Below are 10,375 nucleotides of genomic sequence, written 5' to 3' on the forward strand. Positions count from 1 at the left end.
AACAAAAACATCATGCGGAACAAACAAGAACAATGCTGAAAGAAAACGACCAGATCACGGTTATCTCTTTCTGGTCGCCATCTGAAAGGATCAATCCAAGCGTTAAAGCTTTTTATTTCATTAAAATTCTTCAAATAGCAAAGTAATGAGTAAAAGTTTCAGAAAATGCCAATATTTTCAATCCATGTCGTTTTCGACGTCCAATCTATTCATGTAAACAAACACGATTTCTGGTCGATTTCTACGAAATAAATAGAAAACATATAAAATTTCCTCATAAAATTCATGAACAAACTCTTTTTCTATCAATCTGCGAAGTCTAAATTGAACTAGAGCCCTCTTTGTACTCAAATATTTAAAAAATATTGGTTGTAGAAGCGGAGGTCAAGTAAAGTGCGCCATTTGGAATTTGAAGTGACAGATAAATGAAGCAAAGAAATAGTATTATACGATTGGTCAATAATATTCCGGTAATTATCTTAACCAATCAAATCCTTATATAATATTCAGAGCGGAACAGTATATACATGCGCTATACATGGCGATGAAATACTGTCAGAAGCGAGATCCTTGTGTATTTTTTAATGAATTACGTACGAAGAGGGCATCTGATCAGTGAAGACCTCGCAGATCGATAGGAAAAGAGTTTGTTTATGGAACGTACGTGTAATTCTAGCCGTTTTTTGTTTTTTTCCGTAAAAATCGATCAGAAATCGTGTTTGTATACATGAATGGACTGGACGTCGAAAACGACATGAATTGAAAATAATGGCATTTTGGGAAACTTTTCCCAATTTCTTTGCTATTTGAGGGATTTTAATGAAATAAAAAGCGTTGGCACTTGGATTGATCCTTTCAGATGGCGACCAGAAAGAGATAACCGTGATCTGGTCGTTTATTGCAGCAGTGTTCTTGTTTGTTCTGCATGATGTTTTTGTTTCGTTGGGGGCCTTATATCTTTATATACATATATAGACCGATTATGTAAAATATTTGATTATGTGACTAGCGCCTGTGGTTTTAATTACCCTTTTTAAAACTTTTCGTCGCTTTGAATCACTACCGGAGTATATCCTTGAATGAATTAAATCACAGTTTCTTTCCACTTTTCGCTTTTTCCTTTCCCAATCTCAAAATTTATTTATCGTATACGTGACACACTTTTCGTATTGTCCGCCATTATTTTGGTTTGGTAAATCATATCACGTGACTCAGATCCGAACATTTACGGAAATAATCGAAGGGCTTCCCGCCAAAATATAAATCTTATTTGACTAACCCAGTCAAATAAGAAAATGCATTTTTTAGAATGGTCAGAAATGTTACGGAGAGCGTTTCTAAGTTGGAAAACTTTGTCAATACTAGTTAAATAATGCATTTGATAACAATAAGGCGTTAATTTGACAATCGGTTTTGATGAATTTGACCAGGAATATAACTTTAAGAAGATATCAAGTAGGTTTAATGTTGGAGGAAGAAAACAAAAAACCAATGCAACGACTCCTTGACATGATAATTATACATTAAAGGCAATATATAGGTTGAGTATCATTCACTTTAAGGAACGAACACATTCTCTGTTGTAATTTATAGTTTAACTTGTTTTGTGTGAAAGCTGTTGCAAATGTTGTTATAACTTGAATAAAATTTAAGGAAATATAACTGATAAGAAATCTCTTGTACACGTAATTTTACATTTGTATTGATTCATTGAATAGTTGCAAAATAATATTAGTGTTTACGAATTTATCTTAGTTTGGTTGTGTTGTACGCTAAAAGGTTCCCAAAAATCTCATATCAGTTCTTGAAACTAACTAGTACTAAGCAAAAGGGTGAAAGGTTCCTTGCTCGTGGAATCAAAGGTTTGCCCCTAAAGGAGTTTAAACCCTTTGCGATCAGCCCTCCTTTGATTACTAGTCCGACACTTTAACAATTCAAATTTTAAAATAATGCATGTAATTTTATGAAAATAGGCTTTTAACTTTCATGTCCACATGTCACCATTATATTTGTCATATAGCCGAAGCTGTTTTGATTAGACGCTTGATTTTTCAAAAAGAGGAAATGACATTCAAACTGTAAATTTGTAGTATGGACACTTAGAGTGTCATACAATTCAGCGCAAGGTATATATTACTTCATGTAGAACAGAACGAAACAGTATGCAGTCTATTCTTGTCAATATAAACGTGCCAGCTATTGTGATACATATTAGACGCAATACCATTATATTTTGTTAGCTCCAAGTTGAAGGTGGGAAACATTTTTACATTGTTATGCTTACAATGATATTATTATTAGCCTCAAAATTGTTGAGACGTCGAATTTAAAGCCAACATTTTGTACGGAAAACATTGCAGGTAATGACTGACTCATGGCCAGATAAAACATAAATTACGTAATTAGTTTTTGTAATTTTATATTGCAACTTTAATGAGCAGCGTAAAATTTATAAGGTTACTTAAATATATCAGTCTACAGTAGACTAATTATGATAGTTTTGCAAAGAAAAAACGTTCAATCTTTAATTTGAATTTGATTGTTTCTTTGTTGTTGAGACATTTCTATTCTGAAAGAATTGCAAACATTAAATTAATCAGTCCGTTTAAACTTAATATAGGATAGGTAAATATGTTATTTAGACAAAAAGATAGATTTTGACTAAATTTGAATAACATATGTTTAATATGTTTGGACACATCCTTGTGATAATCATACATAAGATTATCGGTTGAAGTGTAAATAACAGTATGTGAATACTATATTTTCTATTTACTATAACTTCTCAGGAAAATACGAGAACTCAATTTTATTAGTTGTTATGTGTCAAGCGTAAGACGTTCTGTGAGTATGTTGTAACATATTTTACGCTCGAATATATTTGATATATTTGTTAATCTTTCTAATGCAAAGCTGGACAGTCAGTTCCTTCAAAAAATTTACTATGATTGTACTACGTCAGGTTTTCTTCCGCCATGAAATAAAATATGTCTTATATCTGACGTCAGTGTCAAGTTCTGAATTCATCATTCTTGACGAAGGGAAAATTACTTGTTTCAATCGTTTGGAGTATATATCGTTAGTATTAAAAAAAAATTATGTTGTATTTTATATAATTATTTGTTGGTTCGTCGTTTCTGCGATAGAAAATACTGGCATAAAGTGAGATTTTAAGACTATTAGAATTAGAGTAAACTTCTTTAATAAGCATTGCTCTTTCTTTTTCACATGCGTTTGTGCGTACGCAGACGCGTATATGCATGCGTGCGTGCAATTTAGTTCAAACGTGGTGGGGTCGATAACACTTTATCAAGTAATTAGGCCGATGAAGTGTCATGTCAACTTAATATTATAAAGTTATATTATATAAGTTGTGAAAAATATAATTTAATTGAATGTTTGAGAACAAAATACACTTAAAAAACATGATATAAAATAAATAATTTAAAAAAAAGAAATCGTATGACTGTCATAAATCCAAGTATAATAGTATTTTAATCTCTATCAATACATTTAAATAGAAACTCTGCTTGAATCCAGACATACGTTTCCCCCTGCTGTCGTAGTTAATGCAACAATTTGATCATAAGCAAAGTTTCAACCGAGATTTATGTCTATTTCAATATCCATGTGGAGGCTGGTAAGATCACACACAATTGTAAATACCAAATATAAGATTACCCATGAGTCCAGCTTATTTTGTTTAATGTCTTTATTGAGCAAGTCTGTAATGGAATAATATTTAATAATATACAGTTTCATTTGATATAATTATGCTGTTTAAAACACAAACAATGATCCTGGATTACATGTAAAGTAATTAAACCACGCAAGTCATGAATGACTCACAAGAAAGTGTCGCAAGTATTACTTTTGCAACATTGTATGATAATGCCAAAAGCTTGATATCATTTTGATTCTGAATACGTAGAAAAAGACATTTAATGTTGTTGAACTCCATTTAGCGAAACGTAAATTTACTTGGCGTCATTGTGTGTTTCATAATCGTCATGTATGACGTCATTCGACATGTAAATGTTCTTTTAAATTTCGCCAGACTCATAGTTTCATATTAAATAGACGCAGTTGTTAATTGCAAACCTCGAAAAATGATAATGCCGATGTAGTCTTTTATGACACAATCTTTTAACAATTGTTTGATGTTTATGATAAAGGTTTTGGTTATTTGTTAAATCATGAGATGACTAACAGACATTTTGTGTCGCTTTTTAGTTGTTACATCAGGTGATATTTTCTTCGCAATGGCTGTATATAGTCGAGGCAAAAATAAGTTGTCTGCATGTGACGATAATATGTCATATAAGTCACTGGCGATTTCCTTGAACAATTCTATATAGTATATTTCTGTGCTATAATTAGAAATATGGCATCGCCTCTCAAAACAGGAAGACAAAAACTGCATTATTTTTAGTCTAACGCATATTAAATGTGCATCAAAAGTGTATTCCGTGCAATATTTTATAAAACTATGTGAACAGAAAACAAATACTTATGATATGGTACAAATTACAGTCTAGGTAACATACTCTTAAATCCTTTAGCTTATTAATGTATCAGATTTTAAAAGAATGTAATAGAATTCTTGCTGCATAACTTCTATGAAGTAGGTTAGTTCTCAACTAAGCTAAAATATCTGTACAATGTCAGTGTTTGAAATGTTATGCCATATTCCTGCTCCATGGAGAAATGTTGAAAATGATACCTTTTTTATTTAGTGGCTTCATATCACCGGCATTGTATTCTAGGGACAAAATAAATAAAAAATTACGAATGCCCTTTATGCTATGAGGATCTTCAATTCCAACGCAAACAACAGTGTCACTTAATGTTATTTCAGAATTTCCGAAGTTTACTAGAAATAGTTGTAAGATATTTTACCGCAAGAGTTCGCTACACAACATTTGTTATAGTTTAATGCATATCCCCATGTATTTTGCGTATTTGTTAACAACATCAAGCTGATTCTCTTGTGATATTATCGTCTTAAAAGTGTCAAGTGGCACCACAACACCGGCTTTAACATAATTCAACATTTAAACATGAAATTGGTGAAATCTTGAATTCAAAACATTCGCAGATATGTTCATACGGCGATTATCATGGAACCTTCAACGTGACACGTGAACGCCATTTCATGAAAAGCGGCGCATGGTCCACAATTTAAAAAATGCATGTGCCCTAACCGAGAAAACAATGGGAGGAATCAAGTAAAATGGAATTTTATTAAATAGGGTGTTATTGCACCGGTGTAAAACGGATAATCCTTTCTGAAATGCAAGAAAACCATTGTTAATATCCTTTATACGATAGGTAATAAATGTACAAATCGGCAGCTATAAATTATAAATCAAGTATTATAAACATGCTAAATTTCCAAAGAAAATCAGATACAATCAAAAGATTATTACCAAATAAATACCCATTTGTTGGCTTACTTCTCTTGTTTCATAACCATCTTAGTAAAGATATGAATAATGTTAAAACATAATAAGATATAAACTGTTTCGTTAAGTAGGTATTTAGTTTTACTTGATTTGAAGGCTCACAATCGTCCTTCAAAAGTTTAAGCTATTAATTATGAACATTTCAAGGTACTTGTATACTCTAATATATTGTTCTACAAAGGATAATGTTCTTCTAAAAAATAGTTAGATACTTTTTGACATCGGATAACATAGATTAATTTACATCCCGCATTGGAGTAATCACTGATAAAGAGTATTTAAGAATTTTACGAAAGAATCCGCAATAATACGTGGCAGCCTCGCATGAATAAGCTATATGAATAGTTAATTATCTTTACTGTAATATCTCCTCATAACTACAGATATTTTGAGTCAGTTGTGTTTCATCAGTAGGGAAATAACAATCTTTTAATGTTTAAAGCTGTAATTTGAAAGATTATGCGTTGTATATGTGTTACAGTTATGCTTAAAGAAAACAGTGATAAGGCAGGCATATAGAATCTGACAATAGGGACAAACACAGTTTAAGGAATGACAATTTCAACAAATATTAATTTTATTATCAGTTTATTAGTCTATTATTGTTTATTTTGTTACCATTGTAAGCTATATGGTATTTATCCGTACATGCTCATACTTTATCTGTTTGGGTGGAAGCATTATTCTGCCACCAGCCTTGTACTTAATTATTAAGATAATTATCTGACTAACTAGCAAGTAAGTGTTATCACGAAATATACATTATGTGTGGATGAAATAGATAGTCTAAGAATAGAAATAGATATATATTTGAAAAATAATTTCCTATATTCTGTAAAATACTTAAATGTTTTTCTACTCTTTGGCTTTGGTAATTCGTAAAGTTATGTGAACGTATGGAAGATAAAATACTATTTTGAAATTATTTCACATTAAACACTTCTTTGCATGTGATAAGCATCAAAACTACCAAACAATATACAACACATTGGTGTTCTTCCTTCAGAAGTAATGTTTGAGGAAGAAGACAAAAACCAATGTGTTTGGAAATTATTTTGCAATGGCATATGACTCCTTGACATGATAAAAATACATTAAAGGCAATAAATAGGTCAATTATTATTCTGTATAGGTGATGTAATAAGACATTTAAACTTGTTTTGTGAAACCTTAAAGCAAATGTTGTTATAACTTAAATTGAATTTAAGTAAATATTAATATTTCCTTTATACATGTAATTTTACATGACATTTTTGTATTTATGAATGGAAGAGTTGCAGTATTAGTTTATACAAATGTACATTAGTTTGATTGTGTTTGATTCTATAAGCGTATCAAAACACTGTCAAATCATTTCTTGGAAACAACGTCTTGTCCCTTTTGGGGTTCGAACATTAGCCGCCAAAAAAATCCTTTGGTTACTAGTCCTACGCGTTAACACAGATAGGTTTAAAATGACCAATTTAAAGTTAATACACGACAATACACGACATATAACTAAGATAGTCTTTATACCTATTCATACCAAATTGAAATATCCATTCTTCAAACATCCGTATTCGTAATATCAATCGTTTGACCTACTAGTAGAAGTTTCACAGAAACAGCAAGGTATTTTAGCACCAGCTATCTGAGATTTTTAATACCAGCAAATATAATAGTTTTTTCTCACAGACGAAACAAAACTGACTACTCGGCGGTGGTGTTTGTAGTTTTTACTCCGGATCACGGCAATAAGCCACAATTTACCAGAGCACAGTTCAGCGACCGCATCGTTCCTAGGCAGGCTGTCAAGCAGTGTACATAAGTTTGCTTATCACTTTTGTACATGCAGGAGCAGAGATACAGTGCGAAAAACAGTTATAAAGATTTTATGGTCAATCACAACAAATGTGACCTGCGCCGTCCGGGAATCGAACCAAGGTTGCCTGATTCAAAGCCCAACGATTTACCTTTTGAGCCAGCCTGACGGCTACAATGACTCATCTATGCTGCCCAAGCTTTATTTTCACTGCTGAAGCTGTCTCTGCAGTTAATTAAACAAGGATATTTATTGGCTAATGAAAGTAAAGCGTTTCTGTATTCTGATTTAAGCTTAATCTTAAAAGTGTATGTTATGTGAAGTTATTTTTTTATAAACTATTGTTGGTAATAATTTAACCAAAAAAAAATATTAACACTTGCAAGGTTTTCCTAACTTTATATATCTTATGATAGAAATAACTAAAATGCCGAATAAATTATAAGGTCTGTTTCTGTCAAAACACAGCGTGTAATACACTGATTTATATACAAACATGACATAAGTGATCTAGGAAAAATAACGATTTTAATCATATCTGAATAACTTCTTTAAAATCTGGAAAAAATTGATCCCTCGAAATCATTAATCACAACACAATAACATGAACATACAGACTCGATTTGGTTGAGTCTGTACATGACGGATAATGAGTAAGTGCAACATCCTCCACGCCCCCTAGCACCGGCTTGAGCGGTACCCAATACTCAACGCTTAAAAGTGCTGGCATCAAGGATCCCGAAGGACAAAAAAAATATAACAACACTGAAGTGAAGAACGGAGCAACATTTTACAGCTGCCACTTGATACCTGCTGTTGTGAAGACAAAGTGATCCCTAGGAATCATTTATCACAACAAAATTATATGAAAAAAAGTTTGAAACATTGTTTTTTATATAATGTGACATAATATTACATTATCATTATCTTGTGTAGTGCACTAAACAGAACATGAGACCATACTGTGTTTGGTAGTTAGGAAATTCTCACACGAGAACAAATCTTAAGTTGTTATTTGTCAAGCGAAAGACGTTCGGTGATTATGGTGTAACATATTTTACGCTCGTTTTTTTGTTAATCTTCCTAAATCAAAACAGGACAGTAAGTTGCTACAAACAATTAACAATGTGTGTGCTACGTCAGGTTTTCTTCTGCCAAGAAATAGAAAATGTCTTTTATCTGACATCGATGTCAAGTTCTAAATTTATCATTTCTGGAGAAGGGACAAGTACTTGTTAATGTACACTTCATATGTTTTTGTACTTATCTTTAATACGTTTGAATACAACGAGTGAAAACTATATATAATGCAATGATTTGGCACGTAACTAAGTAAAAACCATATTTTATTAAACCGTGTTTATAGCCGTAGCTCAAATACAGGCATATGCCTGCATGTACTTCTGGTGTCATATTTTTCCTGAACCTTTGTAATGTAGCATCTTATAGACATTTTTATTATGTTATTATGTCAAAATTTACGATTATAGTTTATATGTAGCTTAAACGACTTAAATGTCCAGCATACGATATAAAAGCTTATTTATTTTATCCTACAAAACAAGAATAATCACAGTAATTTCAGTCAGTGCAAGAAAATGCAGTATTTAATTTGATTAATCATTCGCTGGTTCGTCGTTTCTACTATAGAAAAAACAAGCATAAAGTAAGATTTATATTCAGACGTTTAGATTTTAACAATATTTTTTTTTGATAAGCACTATTTGTCTTTTTTCACATGTAAAGATAATATGTCATATACGCCACTACGCGATTTCTTGGAAACTGTTATAAAGTATATATTTGTGCAGTTACTAGAAATGTGACATTGACGCTCAAAAGAAAAGAGAACAACTGCATTTTCACAGTCTAACGGACATAAAATTTACCTCAAAAGTGTATTCCGTGTAATTTTTCGTGAACAGAATAGTTAAGTAATGCGACAGACAAATGACAAAGCAATCTATATAGCCTTCTAATTATCTTTTTAGCATATCTAAGTCTTAATCAATGCATATGGTCAAAAAATACTATTCAAACAAGCATAACATTCTAAAATATCTTGACTGCATAATTGTATTGTTTTAAGTCCTCTGCTTATTTCTAAATCCGCTTGGCTTTCAAGCAATAAAAGAAGATATTGTACTGTATGTAAGTAGATAGCATTAGCATTCCATTAGCTATTGTACGTGAATTAAGTTCTACCTTACTTGCTGAAAAGACATATGTCACATCTAGATGGGATATCGTTAGTTTTTACCTTTCCAAGATATTTATCATACATTTGCCTCGGAATTTCAGTGACAATGAAAATCAATTTAACAGTTTTCGTAATAAGGCAGTGCATCACAATTTTAATGAGACAGCCTGTATACGCGCATAGCAATTACAATTAAGCAATATTTTATATATCTTTAGTAAATTAATGCGCGGTAGAGTAATAAGCCAACGCCGTGCGAAATTTCATTAATGATAAGCATTTATTTATTTCTTTGAATGTTATAAATTTTGTTATTCTTTGCTCTGCTTTAATTATGTATTTCAAAGCTGTTAACGGTCAGGACAGAATGATTTGTTTGTATTTTAAATGGTTTCTGATAACAAAATTATGCTGTAAAGTTCGTTAACTATCCTAACGACATTTTTTCCAATTTGAAACAAACGAAAAATATCACATTTTACCATAAAAATGACGATTGCGTGGAAAATAGTTGGAAAATATCGCAAAATCGAGCACACAGTTGTGATACCATTGATATTATCGCTCAGATAATAGTTAACAAAACGATAAAACAAATGCGCACGTATATTGTTTGACTAAACGATAAAATGGATTTTTCACAGTAAGTTTCATTCATTTTATGCTTTTGAGTGGCCGTCAGAAATATGTATTTGATAATTTCACAGTGAAAAATATAAAAAAATCACAATTTTCAATTTAGAGACGGCTAACTTTTAAAAGAGTTTTCTCATGTGGTACCTCGCTTTTGTGTTTGCTTACAATTCCATATTGCCAGGGCTATTTAGAGAAAACCAAAGCTGAAATTGATAAAGAACTTAAATTTCTAAACGTAATGAGATAGAAAAAAACTACTTCAATTCATTCTGT

This window comes from Ruditapes philippinarum, unplaced genomic scaffold (assembly GCF_026571515.1).
Source record: "Ruditapes philippinarum isolate M1 unplaced genomic scaffold, ASM2657151v2 ctg1621_1_1_1_1, whole genome shotgun sequence".
NCBI lineage: Eukaryota > Metazoa > Mollusca > Bivalvia > Venerida > Veneridae > Ruditapes > Ruditapes philippinarum.